This window comes from Sus scrofa, chromosome 7 (genome assembly GCF_054392235.1).
Source record: "Sus scrofa isolate SSC_HxYL_T2T_F1_AM1 chromosome 7, Sscrofa_HxYL_maternal_Yorkshire_Landrace_v2.0, whole genome shotgun sequence".
Taxonomy (NCBI): domain Eukaryota; kingdom Metazoa; phylum Chordata; class Mammalia; order Artiodactyla; family Suidae; genus Sus; species Sus scrofa.
Window position 1 is genome coordinate 67950631 of NC_139389.1, and position 19229 is coordinate 67969859.

At 42.3% G+C, this 19229-nt stretch overlaps 1 protein-coding gene across 2 annotated transcripts in view; it reads right to left on the bottom strand.

The window, feature by feature from the left end:
- Positions 1-19229, bottom strand: part of ARID3B (AT-rich interaction domain 3B) — a 491508-nt gene that overhangs the window by 451979 nt on the left and 20300 nt on the right. The window lies entirely within an intron of this gene.

Consider the following 19229-nt stretch of genomic DNA (forward strand, 5'->3'; position numbering starts at 1 on the left):
CAATTTTCTTATGCTCCCTCAGTTGCTCAAAGGATTACCACATTTTCATTTGCTTTATATTTGGGTGATAGCTTTTTTTATATAGCTTTTGATTTTCCTGGAGTTTCTAATTGCTTTCTTTATTCTTATTGTCAAAAGAATAAGGTGCCTTCACCAAATACTAAAAACAGCAGCTTTGTGTGCATCTCCTTGGGCTGACATTGCCTCGTATTAAAAGCCCTACTTTCCTTAATGACTTGCTTTATTGGCATATGGGCTTCTTCTGTTTATTTTTGCTTTTCAAGCAGCTGGAAGTCCTTTGAAACCCTGAAGGCTTGTCAGTTATGGAGTCCAGAATGAGGCTGGGCCTGAGAGGGCACTAATCAAAGAACCCATTTGAAGTTTCATGCTCCTCCCCAATATTTGATCACAATGTTCCCTCTAGCATATCACCAATGCTGGGGAAATTTCTATTCCAAGGAGCCCCATGGATTTGGAGAATTTTGAGGATCTCCTTCTTGGAAAAGGTCCAACCATCACGAGTCTTTTCTGGAGCCCTGAGCCCTGTCCCAGCTCAGTGACTCCCCTTGGGGAGTTCCTGGTCTGTTGGTTTACCTTAATCCTCTTCCTTCATGAGGTTTACATATGAGATTATCCCAATCTGTCCACCCTGGAGAAGCAGAGATGGGCACTGGCTCTGCTCCCTACTGCCCCCTACCAGGCACATGGTCTTTTAGCCCATGAGGGCTCTCCCGCCAGCAGGAAGGCTGGCTGGGGGCAGGAAGGGAACAGAGGGGAGTAGGGGGAGAGCGTCATGATTGACTAGCTCCTCTTTAGGGTGTGTGAGCTTTTAGGCTGGGGGATACCCCAAATGCCGGGGGAGGCACTGCGCTCAGAGGCAGCAGCACCCACACTTGAAATCCTGTCTCTTCCAGGCAGTTCCTCTGACGATTCTAGGGAAGAATCCTTCAGTTTGGGGCTGGAAAGGAATTTGAAAAAACTAATCAATTATACCCTGTTTTTAATCTTTTTTTTTTCTTTCTTACTTTAGCCAGGAACTGCCAAAAATCACATCTACCATTCTTTAAAGACCTACTGTGAACCAGACCCTTATACAAACCATTTCCTTACAACCACACAAAAGGTAGGCTATAATCCCATTCTAGAGATAGGAACACTGAGGCTCTAGTTAAGGAATTTGTCAATGTCTCCTTGCTTAGGAAACAAGGGGACCAGGGTTCAAACCCACCTCTGTCTGGTTCTCAAGGGGCCTGACAGGCTGGATCTGTTATGGCTTCAGTAGGAAAGGAGAGGATAAAAGACAAGTGAAGGGGGAGTTTGACCAAAATCCCAAGCCCTCAGAGGGCCAGCGGGAGGAAGGGAGCCAGGGCCAGGCTGCCCGCTGGCTTTTCTCTTGTGGGCACCTAAGAGACAGTGTAGATGCTCGGCTGTGAGAGCGACAGGATAAGAGCTAGGATTTATGAATTTGGCACCTGGTGCAGATGAGATCGATTAGAAAGTGGGGCGCGGAGGAGGCTGGGGGCACTGAGAGAGTGGTTAGGAGGCTGGTCCATTGCCCAGAGGAAGAGCTGGTAGGAGGGGAGCAGCAGGGCAGTGGGCAGGCGTGAAAGGTGGTGAGAAGAGACCCCATCGGCCACGGGAAGGGTGGTGAAGAGAGCGGACAGAGAGTGCAGTCACTGCTTCTGCGCCAGATTCACACAGGCCGGTGAGAGGGAGCCACTTTAGCAGCACAGAGATACTCATTCATTCGTTCATTCCAGCACCTGGGGGAGGGGAGCTTCTGGGATGAGGTGGGCAGGACAAGGCTGACAGCCTGACAGTCGGATTCCTTCCTGGGCTCCCCAGGCCACCCTCTGAGAGTAAACTGTTAGAGCAACAGCGCTCCCCTCCCCCATTCCTTCTTTCCTTTTTCAGAACTTTCAGGGCTGGGAGTGCGAGCTTTGCGGGGAGGGCAGAGTCGGGTGGTCCCCCTTCCTGCTCTTCCTCAGCCACAAGCTGATTCTTGACCCCAAATATGCTCCAAGTCACGTTCCTTCCCCAGGGCCCTTTCCACCTGTCCCACTCTCCAGTTTCACTGGGGGACTTGGCTCTAGGTTTCCTTTTTGTCTCAGTTCCTTGCAAGGCAGTTGCGAATGTCTGTCAGAATGGCTGCTGTGAAATGCTAAAGTAATGAAATAGCGCTACTCATCTAATAGAATGCCTGGAGAAGGAAACTTTTTAAAAAAACTCTTAAAATTATCAGGTGCTAACTGGGATGCAGAGCAATTCGTCCTTTGTTGGGGGAATGCAACATGGCGCAGCCACTTTGGAAAACAACATGAGAGTTTACCTTTATGTTTTCTGTACAGCCTATCAGTTCTACTCTTAGATAGTTACTCAAGAAAAGTAAAAATAGGAGTTCGCATCGTGGCACAGAGGAAACGCATCTGACTAGGAACCATGAGGTTGCGGGTTCGATCCCCGGCCTCACTCAATGGGTTAAGGATCCAGCATTGCCGTGAGCTCTGGTATAGTTTGCAGATGCAGCTCAGATCTGGCGTTGCTGTGGCTGTGGCATAGGCTGGCAGCAACAGCTCCAATTAGACTCCTAGCCTGGGGACCTCCATATGCCACAGGTGCAGGCCCTAAAAAGACCAAAAACAAAAAAGAAAAAGAAAAATATATGTTCATACAAAGGAGTTCCCTGGTGGCTCAGCAGGTTAAGGATCCAGCATTGTCACTGCTATGGTATTATGGTATGGGTCTGATCCTTGCCTTGGGCATGGCCAAAAAAAAAAAAAAACTCTGCATGCACATGTTTAAAATAGCATTTTCGTGGAGTTCCCTCATGGCTCAGTGAGTTAAGGATCCAGCATTGTCATTGCTGTGACTCTGGTTACAGCTGTGGCACAGGTTTAATTCCTGGCCTGAGAGATTCTGTATGCTGCTGGCACAGACAAAAAAAAAAAAAAAAAAAAAAAAAAACTTTAAATAGCATTAATCAAAATTACCCAAAACTGAAACAACATGAAAGTCCATCAGTTAGTGAATGAATTAAATCAACAGAGGTATGTCTTTATTGTGGAGTAAAAAAGAGATTGGACAACTGACAGATAAAGCATGAATGAATGTCAGAAGCATTATGCAGAATGAGAAATAGGAGGCCAACTTTTTAGAAAGATAACCCAAGACAGAACAAAAATATTCATAATCCTGGGTAATAATTATATAATGTGTGCTATTACTTTTAACTTTTACTATACAAATATAAAAAAGAGGTGTTTATTTGAAATTATGTGTTATTCTATATCATTTACTTTCTGCTACATAATGCTATTATTTTTACTTTTTTTTTGTCTTTTCACCATTTCTTGGGCTGCTCCTGTGGCATATGGAGGTTCCCAGGCTGGGGGTCACATCGGAGCTGTAGCCGCCGGCCTATGCCACAAACACAGCAATGCCAGATCCGAGCCAGGTCTGTGACCTACAACACAGCTCACGGTGTCGGATCCTTAACCCACTGAGCAAGGCCAGGGATCAAACCCGCAACCTCATGGTTCCTAGTCGGATTCGTTAACCACTGAGCCACGACGGGAACTCCAATGCTATTATTTTTAAAAAAAAGAATTATCAATGGCCATTAGTGGTAAATAATAGTAGGACTAATTGACGTACAGTATGTGTGAGAAAATATAACAGGAGTTCCCGTCGTGGCGCAGTGGTTAACGAATCCGACTAGGAACCATGAGGTTGCGGGTTCGGTCCCTGCCCTTGCTCAGTGGGTTAAGGATCTGGCATTGCCGTGAGCTGTGGTGTAGGTTGCAGACGAGGCTCGGATCCCGCGTTGCTGTGGCTCTGGAGTAGGCCGGTGGCTACAGCTCCGATTCAACCCCTAGCCTGGGAACCTCCATATGCCTCGGGAGCGGCCCAAGAAATAGCAACAATAACAACAACAACAACAACAACAACAAAAAGAAAATATAACAATATTTTTATATTCTTTCTATCCTCTGATACAGCCATTTATTTTAACTTTTTAAACTCTATTGGATACTTAAATTTTATAGACTATTGTATATTCTTAAGATACATACATGTAAGAGTTCTAAAAAGGAGATATAATAGTATCAGTTAAATGGATATTACCTATACTTAGTAAAAATTAACAGCGACATATTTCCTTCAGGCCCATGCATTTTCTTTCAGCTTCCTTTTCCTGCAACACCTCTCTGAATTGCCTGCAGCCTTTATGACATCCTTTTTTTCCTTTATATGCAGTGGTAGAATGGAGTAGAGACAAATGCAAAAGTCACTTTGACCTGTGGTTCTGCTTTTCTCAGGCCCACACTGTACTGGGTCCTAGTGTCAGCTCAATGTGATGACATTGTGCAGAATATCCTCTCAAGAAAAAATGTTTGAGCCTGGAATACTTAGGATTTTCCTTACCAGCCTCAGCATATTTTTGGACGTGTAGGAATTCATTCCCACCTCTCCCAAAATACCCATCCTCTTTGTATCTACAAGCTCATTTTGAGAGACCAGCAGTTTGTCAATCAGGTCTTTTGTGTCCACAAGTTCATCCTATAAGCTCTCCATGTCTAAAATGTCCATCATTTTAAAACATCTTGAAGCACATCAAATGTCATCACAAGCTAAACCTCTTTTCTCAGGAAAAATGGTTTTATAGCACAGAGGCAATTTGAACTTGTGAAATTGAACTTGGATTTCAAATAGCAATGGCAGAGGAATTAAGGAAGTCCTGTTCAACTTGGCTGTCCTTTACTGGTGATAATTTTTTTGCATTCCAAAGCAGTCTTCTTACTTCCAAGAGATGACTCCTTTTTTTCCATTGGATAAGTTTTTGTCACAACCTACACCTAAATGGAACTAGTCAGGTGCTTTGAGTTCATCCTTTTATACAGCTCCTGCAAAGATCATTAAACAGGAGTTCCCGTCGTGGCTCAGTGGTTAACAAATCTGACTAGGAACCATGAGGTTGCGGGTTCGGTCCCTGGCCTTGCTCAGTGGGTTAAGGATCTGGCATTGCTGTGAGCTGTGGTGTAGGTTGCAGACGAGGCTCGGATCCTGTGTTGCTGTGGCTCTGGCGTAGGCCAGCAGAAACAGGTCCGATTCGACCCCTAGCCTGGGAACCTCCAAGTGCCGTGGGAGCGGCCCTAGAAATGGCAAAAAGACAAGAAAAAAAAAAAAATCATCAAACAATATTGGAGGAATGGCATATAAATTCTATTTCCCATAACCCTTTTCTCTACTCTCATCCTCAATGCATTTCCAAGTTAGAGAAAGAAATTCTTCTGATCCCACACTTGGAAAATATTATTTTACAGCAGGCCAACATTTTATCATCTATCTACGAGACATCTTGTAAGCATATGTCTAAGGAAGCTATCTTCTTCTGCTTCTATAAATAAAAAAATCTCATTAAGTCTCTTCTTCATGCTTTCAGGAAACGGGAAAGTGACCTAAAATTTCATTTTGAAAATCTCAATTTCATAGGTAACCAAACCAGACCTCTTTTTAGAGGTGTTGAGTAAAAGGTGTGGAGGACATTTAGCAAGTAAGATTTAAAATTTTTTCTTTGGTGAGAAGTTCATAGAATGGAATTTTCCAACATCTACATTTGCACTCTTTGCCAATAAGCAGACAGATGAACAAAGTGAGCATTTGGACAAGATAACAATCTTTTGTTTCACATAATCTGTGGTTTCACTAAGCTCTTCAGAGAAATCAGGAAAACAATGTAAAACTCCATCTTTCTTTTTTTTTTTTAATTCTTTTTTATTTTTTTTATTTTTTTTATTTTTTTATTTTCCCACTGTACAGCAAGGGGGTCAGGTTATCCTTAGATGTATACATTGCAGTTACAGTTTTTTCCCCCACCCTTTCTTCTGTTGCAACATGAGTATCTAGACATAGTTCTCAATGCTATTCAGCAGGATCTCCTTGTAAATCTATTCTAGGTTGTGTCTGATAAGCCCAAGCTCCCAATCCCTCCCACTCCCTCCCCCTCCCATCAGGCAACCACAAGTCTCATCTCCAAGTCCATGATTTTCTTTTCTGAGGAGATGTTCATTTGTGCTGGATATTAGATTCCAGTTATAAGTGATATCATATGGTATTTGTCTTTGTCTTTCTGGCTCATTTCACTCAGGATGAGATTCTCTAGTTCCATCCGTGTTGCTGCAAATGGCATTATGTCATTCCTTTTTATGGCTGAGTAGTATTCCATTGTGTATATATACCACATCTTCCGAATCCAATCCTCTGTCGATGGACATTTGGATTGTTTCCATGTCCTGGCTATTGTGAATAGTGCTGCAATGAACATGCGGGTGCATGTGTCTCTTTTGAAAACTCCATCTTTCAACACGAAATACCTCAGAGCCCGGGAGAACGTGTTTTTGTTGCCATGTTCAGCAGGCTGCCTGACACACCACAGAGCCTGTGCTTATTGGAAGGGCTCGCAGAATCAGCTCTGCCCTGCAATGGGCTGACACATCTGTTAAGCAAAATTTCCACTTTTTGCTTCCCCAAAGGACATTTTCGTCACAACCTCTAAATCAGGAAAGGTAACTTTACTTAGTCTCATGAGGCCATCAAGAAAACAATTCAACAATAAGAGTTTCTTTACGTGATGAGCCCAGACTCATTCAGTGGCTGCGGTGTTCACTTGTGCATTAGTGTTTTGGGGACATAAAAAATATTGATTGATTTAGAAATACCTGTCTCGGAAGTTCCCTTTGTGGCTCAGCAGGTTAAGAACCGGATTAGTATCCATGAGGACTCGGGTTTGATCCCTGGCCTCCTTAGTGGGTAGGGGGTCCGGTGTTGCCTTGAGCAGTGGTGTAGCTTAGATTCCACACTGCTGTGGTTGTGGTGTAGGCCAGGCAGCTGTAGCTCCAATTTGACCCCAGCCTGAGAACTTCCATATGCCGCAGGTGTGGCCCTAAAAAGCAAAAAAATAAAAGAAAATTCAAAAATGAAAAAGTACTTGTCTCTTCCCAGACTTGTGATCCATCCCTTCCCTCCCCAGCCAGGCTACTGCACTTGGCCTGGGAGGTACTCCCCTCACCTCAAGGTTCCCTGAAGATCTCTTGGAACAAAACAAGAGGGTGTTGCCTCCCCAAACTAGAGCTGGGTTTCAGGGTGACTTTTCTAGACCGATGCACAGCTGGTCAACTGTGTAGCTGCAAAGGTAGGAGGGGATGCTCTCATCAGTGTAACTGCTTCTAGGCCTTACACATGACTGAGAGAAGTGGGGAAGTCTTCCATAATGTGAGTGATGGGTGAGTTTCACTAACATAATATCCTCAGTCGTCTGTGTTAGGCAGGGGGCAGAGGAGCCAGCAGATGCAGACTGGGAGGCAGGCTGCTTTCAGAGAAGAGGGAGCACATTGGGCACAATGATCCGAGGCACCTTTGTCATTGGTTACCTTTGGGCAGGCCTCTGCTCCATTCAGCTGTTCCTCCCCTACCCTCCCATGGGGGAACAAGAAGAGGCTCTGCTGGACTGGAATGGACCAGAAAGAGGTCAGGTGATTGGGAAGAGGCTAGGCCACCAGACTGCAGGTTAGCAACAAGAGAGGCCAGTGCCAGGAGAAAAGCAAGGCCCAGCCTGCAGCCAGATCACAGAGAGGCCACAAGCCAGGTGAGGGGAAATTGCCTCTTGCGGTTAATTATTATGTTTCTAGCTGTTCCAGGCACAGCTCAGAGAAGGAATCAACAGCTCAGATTTAAATGATTTTTTTAAGTAAAGGGCAGAGGAAAATCCATCAAAATTAAAATCAGAGCGTAAAAATGCTTAGAGATGGGGAAGTGTTTACAAGACCTCTCCATGGAGAAAACCAGGGACTGGGGATGTTTGGTGACTAGGGACATTCAGGCCAAAATTGCTTTGGATATTTTTTTTTTTTTTTTTTTTTTTTCCACAGTGAGATGCTGGTTCTGTTAGACAGTGTCGTTTTCCCATGCCTCTTCAAGTTACAGACACCAGGGAGCTGGCGGAGATGTGGGATTTTTCAGAGAATAGATATGGCATCCAGAAATAGTCCAGAGCCCAGTCCAGAGTGATGAAAAGATGAACAAGGCCGGCAAAGCTGCCAGGGGGTGGGGACTCACCATAGCAGCAGCTCTGGGGGAAGGGTGAACAGATTTTTGCCGACTGGGCTTTGTCAAGAGCAGCTGAGACTAACAGACCAATTTCCTGCATCAGTCACTAGGCCAGGGCAGGCCAGGCCATTGCTGAAACACGGGTATGTATCCAGTTGCAAGAATTTGGAGACAGTGAACATGGAGAAAGCAAGGGAAAGGCAGGCAGGGAACTCAAGTAAGTAGCAACGATTGTTGCATCTCCAGCTATTGTTTTAGATTCATGTGAGACTGTCATCATTAACCATAGGACTCCATCATTGTTACCCAGTCTCTGCCTCTTGCAGGAGCAAGGACTTTGAGAGATCTGCTTCTAAACAATGGAGCTCTTTCAGTAAAGTTACTTAAAATTCTCCATTCTGTGATTACACATATTTCCAAGGCAGAGGATGTTTTTCCAGAATATCAGGTAGCTACAGCTGTGAATGGGGAGAACCCAGCTTGTGGGACAAAGAGGGACCAGGCACCAGGTCTCTCAGCCTCCTTCTCTGTCTCCCAAGTTGAGCAATTGTTCATTCATTCATTCATTCATTCAGGAAACACATATTCGGTACTGATTATGCTTCAAGAACAGTCTAAGTTTACGGAGAGAAAAGTAAGGGCTATTCCTTCCCCTCCCGAAAGATGTAAACCTTCCAGGTTTCTGTTATCCAGGTTTTTTATCCTCAGCAAATGATGACTATATCTTGACGAATAAACACAAATCCAGACCTGGGTAGGCAGAGACTTTGATTAGAAAGAAAAGACTATTGCTATGGGGAGAACACTCTCGTCTCAGAAATCTTCAAGCGTCTTAAAATCAAACCGAAAAAGAGTTTTCTTTTACAGGGTAGAGGAGAGGCCAGTGTAGATAAGCAGAATCTTTGGAGGGGAAGCTGAATACGCAAGGGGAAATACCAGTGTGATTTGGCAGGAAAAGTGTCCCGCTGTGGTCAGGCAATTAATTCCCAGGAGAGGCTGACTGGAGCGGGGACTGGGGGGGTGGGGGGGGGCTGTTACATCTCAGTGTTTTTGTGCTTGCTCAGGCTTGGGAGAAAGCAGGGTTCAGGGGCCTGGAGGGAAGAGTGAAGCCCACCTAAAGTGTGGTCAAGGCAAAGTAGAGGGTAAGCAAGGGGCAACTGTGGACACTTGGCCCATCTGCGGACACTTTTTTTTTTTTTTGCTTTTTAGGGCCTTACCTGTGGCATATGGAAGTTCCCAGGCTAGGGACTGAGTCGGAGCTGCAGGTGCCAGCCTACACTACAGCCACAGCAACACGGGATCTGAGCCTTATCTGTGACCTATACCACAGCTCATGGCAACGCTGGATCCTGAACCCACTGAGCAAGGCCAGGTATCGAACCTGCATCCTCATGGATACTAGCCAGATTCATTACCACTGAGCCACAACGGGGGACTCCCATCTGCAACTTGTGATAAGTGTCAGGCAGGTGGCTGAGGAGAGCAAGACTAGGGCTGATGAGCTGCACTCCTGCCATTTTCCAATAACCATCCACTCTCACACCCACACGCAGACAGAGCCATAGGGTTCCTATCCCGTGGTGATTTTGATTGCTTTACTCTATATTTTATATTTTTCTAGGCCACGAGCAGCAGCTTCCCTTTCAATGGATAAAATTCAACCTAATTACCCCCAAAGCACAACCTGTAGGCAGAGAAAAATGAGAAAACAAGTTCAGATATACTCTTCCGTCTCCTAAATAGAAAAGCCAGGAGAAAAGAAATAAATGTGTAACTTGCAGACCATAAGAAGAAAAACAGAGTAAAAAAAAACTTTACCTATCTAACATAAGGCAAAAAATAGAAGGGAGTGGGTACAGATGGTAGATAGGACACTCAAAATAAGATGTTAGGAAGAGATATGAACCTATCACTAAGTATAATGAAGTGTGAACAACTCGTTATCAATAAAAAGAAAAGCATTCAAATCAGGTTTTTGAAAATCCAATTATATGTGATTGTGTGATGTACAAGTGTTCAGTTATCTATTGCTCCATGACAAACCAGTCCAAAATTTAGTGGTTACAGGCAAAATAATTTATCCTTTTTCACAGTCTTGGGGGTTGGCAATCTGGGCAGTTTTGCCAGTTTGGCCTGGGATCACCCACGTGGCTGCTGTCAGCTGACTGCTCAACTGGGGATGGAGGGTCCAGGTGGTCCTCAATCTTTCTGCAGAAATTGGTGATGGCTATTGGCTGGGGCTCCGCAGTTCTCTTCCATGCGGCCTCTCATCCTGCAGGAGGTTAGAGGGGGCTTCTTCACAGCGTGGTGATTTGAGGGGGGATTCCCAGGGGGATGAAAGAAGGAGTCCCAAGATCCCATCTCAGAAGTCACATGTAGCTTCTACCACATTCTATCTGTCAAAATAGTCACAAGTCCTGCTCATGCCAGGTGTTAGAGTAACTGCAGGAATATCTGAGATCAGATTAAGAAAGTACAGAGCTGGGGATACATTTGGTTTTGGTTCGGTGACGTATACATATATATACAATTATGTGGTTTCCAGCCTCTTCCTTATGAAGTGGTTATTGCTCACATCTTATTGTAAAAATGATATTTGTGAATATTCCCATCACCCACTGGGCTAAATTACCCAGCACTGTGACCAGAATGGGCAAGGCCAAGTGTTACCATAATTTGAATCTATCCCATGGCATCCAATTACATAACGTGAGCAGAAGAGAAAAAAGGAAGTTTTGAAATGCATGGAGCCAAAAGCTAGTCTGTGAAAAATTCTCCCCATCATCAGATGTACAAAACTGTAAGGAGAGAGTTCAGTTCTCACTGAAGCTTTGTCAATGGCAATATATTTAATACTGCAAAACAGACTGATACCTTCCAAATGTGAAGAGAAAATAATCTCAAACTTAGAATTCCATATCTAGCCAAATGATTAATTAAATGTAAGGGCAGAGTTTTTCTTTCTGAGTGGGAACCATAGGAAATGGAATTTATTGGAATCCTTGTATCTGCGGGACAAAAAATTGTAATAGTATTATAATGTCAAGTCCAATTGTGTGAAGTCACATATTTTATGAATCTCAACTAGACATAACAGAAAACAAATTTTGAACAAGGAAGCTAAAGGAAAGGCTGAAATATCTTTTTATTTTCTTAATGGAAAATATAAAATGGTACAGAATCATTACAGAGCAGGAGGGCAGCAGCCACCAGTTTGCAGCTCACACACATAGTTGCTTGCTTTCCTGCTGGTGCCCCTCCTTGGTGTGCAGCGGCTGCCAGGCAGGCAATGCTCCACCTTCCCCTAGGTCCTCCTCAGCTTCTTCAGCTCTTGAGTCAGGTGTGTTTTAACTCTGTGAGGACACCCCCATCATCTAGGTTTGAGGCAGTTCCAATCTGCCCTTCTGGGTCCCAGCTTAAGCTCGGGGTTCTAGTTTCTCCTTGCTCTCCCCCAGTTTCCCTTCCACCCAGTCTGCCCTGCAGACGTCAAGCTCCAGCTGCAGATGCAAAAGCAATAGCTTTATAAAGCATGTTTAACCAGCTGTCACAACGTGCAAAGCCCTGTAACAGACCCCCAGATGGGCAGAGAGATAGATAGATGAATGGATAGATAGATAATAGATACATAAATATAAAGAACAGACTTGTGACTGCCAAGGGGAAGGGGGTGGGGGAGGAAAAATTGGGGAGGTTGGGATTAGCAGATGCACACTATTATATATAGGATGGATGAACAACAAGGTCCTACTGTATATAGCACAGGGAACTATATTCACTATCTTTTGATAAACATGCATGGAAAAGAATATGAAAAGGATATATATGTCTAACTGAATCACTTTGCTGAATAGCAGAAATTAAGGCATTATAAATAAATTATACTTCAATGAAATTTTAATAATACATGGATGGATAGATGGATAGATGGATGAGTAGATAGGTAGATAAATAGATAATAGGTAGATAGATGATTAGATGATAGATGGCTAGATAGAAAGAAATTCTTCCTTCCACTGGGATTGGCTTCTGATTGAACCTCAACTAATACAAAAGTCATCAGAGTCACAACGGAAATTTCAGGACGAAAATTACCATAGGGATATGCCAGACAGTTTAACTAGTTAGACTAGTTTCCTGGATTTTGTGATGTTTGTGATAACTGCTGCCATTTTCAAACATGCAATTTATTGTGATTCCTTCTCCCATTCTAGAAATTTTGAATGGGAGAAGGAATCTTTCTTCAGCCCCACAAACCAGGATGCTCTACTACTTCTCTAGAGAATGTGCTCCATCAAAAAAGGGAATAAACCAAGAAGAGGAAGACAGAGGATCCAGGAAACAGGAGGTCCAACATTAGACAGGGCAAAAGGAATTGGGAGGATGAGGGTGCAGGGGAGTCCCAGGATGGCCTAGTGAGCAAGCAGCCTGGATGTGGACAGAAGGGAGGAAGGCCTCAGGGAGTATCTCCAAAGAAAGACACTGATCAAATATCTCACGTTTTTTTTTTTTAAAATGGCTGCACTGGTGGCATAGGTGACGCTGCAGCTGTGGCAATGCTAAACTCTTTAACCCACTGCACTAGGCCCAGGGATCAAACCCCACACCTCTGCAGCGACCTGAGCTGCTGCAGTCAGATTCTTAATCCACTGCAGCACAGTGAGAACTTATCAAATACCTCACTTTTTAAAATATACTGAGAGAATTATTCTGCAATAAGTTTTGGAGCATAGTGATAAAAATAAACAAATGAAAAAAAAAAAAAAAAAACCAACCAAACTAATTATCGACTCCAGGGAGAACAAAAGGTTCTACAAGAAAAGAAATATAAGCATAATTAATTACATGAATCAGCTGTGAGTAATGTTTAGGTAATTATCATCATGTAAACACTGAACACTGATTTAAGCAAAAATTTTTATTTAATCATATTGGAAGAATAGAGGGAGGAAGGAGAGAGAAAGAGTTTGTGAGAGAGCTAATTCTTCAACCTCCATAGAAAGTCAATAAGTAACATACAAATTGGAAAAATAAGAAACAAGCATGTATTTTTTTTAATATGGTGGGCGATATTAGAATAAAAGCTGAAAAGCTGAAAGCTTTTGCTTAAAGAAATGGAGAGACAGACACAAAAGGTTCATGGATTAAAAGACTTCACATAGTAAAGATGTCTGTTAGTTTATCGCAATGCTTTTAAAAATCACAGCAAATTTTTTTTTTAAATATAGATAAGCTTATTCTAAAAATCTGATGAAAAGGAACAGCCCCTAGAATAGTTAAAACAATCTTGACAAGGAAAACTAGAATGGGAGAAATCACCATGCATGATATTAAGTCCTTCTGTAGAGCTACATAATCCACATAATATGGTACAGTCAGTGGAGGGATAGAGCCATAGATCAATGGAGAGAATAGAGAGTCCAGAAATAGAGCCATTCCAAGGTACCAAACTGATTTTTAACAAAGATGCAAAAGCAAGTCACTGGAAGAAGAATAGCCTTTTCAACTAATGATGTTGGAACAACTGGATAGTCATAAGCAAGAAGTTCTCCACCTAAACTTTGAATTTTATACAAAAATTAACTCAAAATAGATCGTAGATGTAAATGTAAAACCTATAACTATGGAACTTTTTTTTTTTTTTTTGTCTTTTTAGGGCCACATCCTGCAGCATTTGGAGGTTCCCAGGCTAGGGGTCTAATTGGAGCTGCTGCCACCAGCCTATGCCAGAGCCACAGCAACATCAGACCTGAGCCGTGTCTTAGACCTACACCAAAGCTCACGGCAACACCAGATCCTTAAACCACTGAGCAAGGCCAGGGATCGAACCTGCAACCTCATGATTCCTAGTCAGATTTTTTTCCGCTGCGCCACAACAGGAACTCCAATAAAACTTTTGGAAAAAATAAAAGAAAATTTTCAGGATCTAGGGCTAGACAAGGAATCCTTCAACTTGACAGTAAACCATAATTCATAAAAGGAAAAATTGCCAGATTTGACCTCATCAAAACTAAAAATATTTGCTGCATGAAAAACTTGTAGAGGATGAAAAGACAAGCTATGATGTGGGAGGAAATATTTGCAAACCGCATATCTAACAGAGGACTACTTACTTTCTGGAATATACAAAGAACTTTCAAAATTCAACCATAAAAAAACCCCGAACAATCCAATTAGAAAATGGGCAAAAGAGGAGTTCCCGTCGTGGCGCAGTGGTTAACGAATCCGATTAGGAACCATGAGGTTGCGGGTTCGGTCCCTGCCCTTGCTCAGTGGGTTAACGATCTGGCGTTGCCGTGAGCTGTGGTGTAGGTTGCAGACGCGGCTCGGATCCCGCGTTGCTGTGGCTCTGGCGTAGGCCGGTGGCTACAGCTCCGATTCAACCCCTAGCCTGGGAACCTCCATATGCCACGGGAGCGGCCCAAGAAATAGCAACAACAACAACAAAAAAAAAGAAAATGGGCAAAAGACATGAACAGACATTTTGCTGGAAAGGTGGTGTAGACAGCATATAAAAAATGTTCAACATCATTAGCCACTAGTCAAGTGCAAATGAAAGCCACACAATGACATATCCACACACACATGGCAGAATGACTAAAATAAAAAATAGGGACGACAACAAATGCTAGTGAGGATACAGAAAAACTGGATCACTCATTGCAGCAGGAAGAATAATGGCTCTCCAAAGATACATACACCCTAATCCCCAGAACCTATGCATATGTTAGATTATATGGCAAAGGAGAGTTAAGGTTGCAGATAGAATTAAAATAGTTAATCAGCTGACTTTAAAATGGGGAGATTGGAGTTCCCATCGTGGCACAGTGGTTAACGAATCCGACTAGGAACCATGAGGTTGCGGGTTTGGTCCCTGCCCTTGCTCAGTGGGTTAACGATCCGGCGTTGCTGTGAGCTGTGGTGTAGGTTGCAGACGCGGCTTGGATCCCGCGTTGCTGTGGCTCTGGTGTAGGCTGGTGGCTACGGCTCCGATTAGACCCCTAGCCTGGGAATCTCCATATGCCGCAGGAGTGGTCCAAGAAATAGCAAAAAGACAAAAATAAATAAGTAAATAAATAAATAAAATAAAATGGGGAGATTATCCTGGATTATCTGGGTGAACTCAGTGTGATCACAAGGATCCTTAAAAGTAGAAGAAGGACACAGAAAGAGAAAGAGATATGATGACAGAAGTAGGATCAGAGAGTCCAGGAAAAAAAAAAAGCAAAATGCCCACTCAACTCATATATGGTTATCTACCAATGACAACGTTGCCAAGGCCTTATACTGAGCGAAAGAGCACATTTTTTTTTTTTTTTCAAATTCACAGCATATGGAAGCTCCCTGGCCAGGAATGGAATCTGAGCCACAGCTGCAACCTATGCCACAACTGTGGCAATGCTGGATCCTTAGCCCACTGTGACACGGTAGGAACCCCAAGATCATCTTTTTAATAAAAGGTGTAAGGTCAACTGGTTATCCACACACAAAAATATGAATCTTGATCCCCATCTTCCTTTATACACAAAAATAACTTCCAAATATCTTATAGATCTAAATGTAAAAGGCAAAACTGATGCTCTTAGAAGAAAACATAAGAGAATAGTCTCATGACTTTGGGATAGGCAAAGATTTCTTAAATATGGTCCAAAAAATTCTAACTATAGAGGAAAAAAAAATCAATACATTGGAACACATTAAAATTAAGAAGAGCTCAGAGTTCATTGTGGCTCAATGGTAACAAACCCAATGAGTACCCATGAGGATGCAAGTTCAATCCTTGACCCCGCTCAGTGGGTTAAGGATCCAGCATTGCCGTGAGCTGTAGTGTAGGTCACAGATGCAGCTCAGTTCCTGTGCTGCTGTGGCTGTGGTATAGGCTGGCAGCTGCAGCTCCAATTTGACACCTAGCTTGGGGACTTCCATATGCTGCAGGAGCAGTCCTAAAAAAAAATAAAATAAAAAATAAGAAGACCTTTTCATTTAAAAAAAAAAATGAGGAGTGGAAAAAGGAGCCATAGAGAAGGAAAAGAAATTTTAAATATAAGAATTTCTATCTAGAATATATAAAGAACTCTATGAATCAATAAGGAAAAGGATATACAACCCGATAGAAGAATGAGTGGAAGACACTTTACATAAGAGGATATCCAAATGGGCAATAAATAACAGTGTTCAACTTATTAATCATTAGTGAGATGTTAGTTATAACCACGGTACCATGGTGCTACACACTCAACAAAAGGTCTAAAACACAGAGTAGACAGTGCTGAGTGTTGATGAGGACTCATGACTGGGGCAAGTGTCATTTGGTCGATACCAACAAACTGTTTGGCAGTTTCCACCAAAGCTAAGCATGTGCATGCTGTATTGCCTTGCAATTCCCCTGCTACAAAAATGTATAAATTCCCCAAAGACATATAACAGCATTATTTCTAATAGTCCCAAGCTGGTAACAATATAAATGTCCATTAAGAGTAGTATGAATACATGAATTGTGGTATATCTCACAGTGGAAGACTATACAACAGTGAGAATGAATGAACTGTATGCAATGACGTGGATGAATCAGTCTCACAGACATAATGTAAATAGAGGCAAGACTAACTTACGCTGTTAGAAGTTAGGATAGTGGTGGCAGGGGAGTGACTGGAAGAGAGCATGAGGAGGCTGCTGGGTGCTGATCATTTTCTTTTTTGTAGACATCAGTGCTAGTATACATGCTTTCTCCTTGTGAAAATACTTTTCTGTAGGCATGTTACACTTTAATAAAAATCTAACTGAACAAGAATACGTCTTATGACATTGCCTCAAAATCACACAATGTGAAAAGAACAAAGTACAAAAAAAACCAGATAAATCCACAGTCACAGAAAGAGATTTTAATACATCTTTCTCAGAAATTAAAAGAGCAAGCAGAACAAAAAAACTGGTGAGGAAAGACAAGATGTAAACAATATGCAAACTTGATCTAATGAATATATAATCATGAACCCTTCAATTTAATCATAAGAATCCTTTTCAAATGTATCTAAACATTTGCAAGAATTAACACATACTATTCCTCTGAGCAAGTTTTAATAATCAAATAACCAACCATCACATAGTCCTTATTCTCAGAATACAGTACAACTGAACTTGTATCAAAACAAAACAGAAATGGCAGGGAAAATACATACACTTGGAAATTTAAAAGCACATGTCTAAATAATTCATGAATTAAAGAACAAATCTCACGGAAATAAAATATTTAAAACTAAATGACGAGGCAAACACTATCAAAACTTGGGCAATGTTGTTATAGTAGAATTTAGAGGGACATTAGTAGCACAAACATACACATTAAAATGAAGAAAGTTTTAAATTAATGAGTTAAGAACAGAACTCAAAAGGTAGACACTGAAAGTTGTATTGGTCTGGCTCAGAGGGAGCTTGTGCCTTGGGTCCCTGCAGTGCTGCTCAGAGAGAAGATTAGGTTGGTACCAAAAGGACACTGGGCAGTCTGACAAGAGTTCCGTGTTCCACGCTGGTGTGAAAACAGCAAAAGACCTTTGTGAGAGGCCCCAGTGGGAGCTGAGTGCTGCCTGCAGACCGCCCAGACTTCACCCCAGCAAGCAGCACCATCAATCAGGCTGGCCCTGGGCCACAGGCCAGCTCTCCCCACAGTCAGGAGGGAGTGAAGAATGTACCTGATTTATAGTCGACCCCTTGCCCTGGGAGCACCCAAAGAGGAGTAGCATCTCAGCGATGAGACTGTGCTTGATCCCCTGTCTGACTTGCCCCAGGTAACATTTGTGCTTACAATAGCCCAGGACCGAAATAGCTCAAGAGGAGGGGAAATAGAGCCCTTGAACTCTGGTGGGGTGTGAATGGTGGAGATGACACCCTTCACTTGCACTGGGAGAGGCCGAACTGAACCAGATGGAAGCTCCCTGAGCTGGGGTGGTGTTAATGACACTGCTTATATTTCCATACAGATCCATGCACTTTACAGATGCATGCCAAAAAGGTCTGGAAAGATACATGCTCCCCAGTAAGAATGGTTATCACTGGGGAGAGCTCTGGGGCTGCAGGTGGTAGTCAAGGAGAGTTTCAGTTAATCAATATTTAATTATTTTAGGACAAGAATGCATTCATATGTCACTCATGTAATTTTATAAAAATTATTTTAGAAAGACATTGGAAGGAATATAAAATGCCAATTATGTTTTTGTTGGACGGGGTATTATAAGTAATTTATTTTTCTATACACTCCTACATATTTCAATTTTCTTTTGAAACACTGTGAACAGAACTTTCTGTGATGATGGAAATGCTCTGTCTCTCTGCTGCCCAGTATACAATAACCACTAGCAATGTGTGGTTATTGAGTGCTTGAAATGTGGCTAATGTGATTGAGGAAGAGAATTCTTTGTTACATTTCAATTAATTAAAATTTACATCTAAATAACCACATGTGGCTATAGCTTGATGTATTGGACAGTACATATTAAAAAGTATATATTACTTTGTTGCTTTATTTCCAAGGGTTATTTTTCTATTTTTAAAAATCAATGTATAACAATATAAAGTGCATAAATTTTAAGTGTATAGCTTGATGAATTTTGAAATATGAAACCACCACCCAGATCCAGATATGGAACCTTGCTGGCACCCCCAGAACATTCCAGTGATTGCTCTCACTCCTTGTCAGTGCCTTCCAACACTATTCTGACTTCTTTCACCAAAAATTACTTTGGCCTATATTCGAACTTCATGTAAACGAAATCATGTATTACATATTCTTCTTTCACTCAACATTATGACATCCATGCTGTTGCATGTAGTTGTAGCTTTGTTCTTCTTCATGGTTGTGTAGTATTCCATTGTGTGAATATACCGAAGTTCCCTGCACACCTCCCCCATTCTACCTCGGTGAATATTTGGGTCATTTCTAATTTGGGACTACTAAAAATAAGCCACTATGAACATTCTTTCACTTGTGTCCACCAAAATACTTGTCTGTCTTTTGATGGACATAAGGGTTCATTTCTTTCGGATATATGTCCAAGAGTGAATTGGCTGAATCATAAGCTAAATGTATCTTTACCAAAGATTTTCCCAAAGTAGCTATAACTATTTACAAT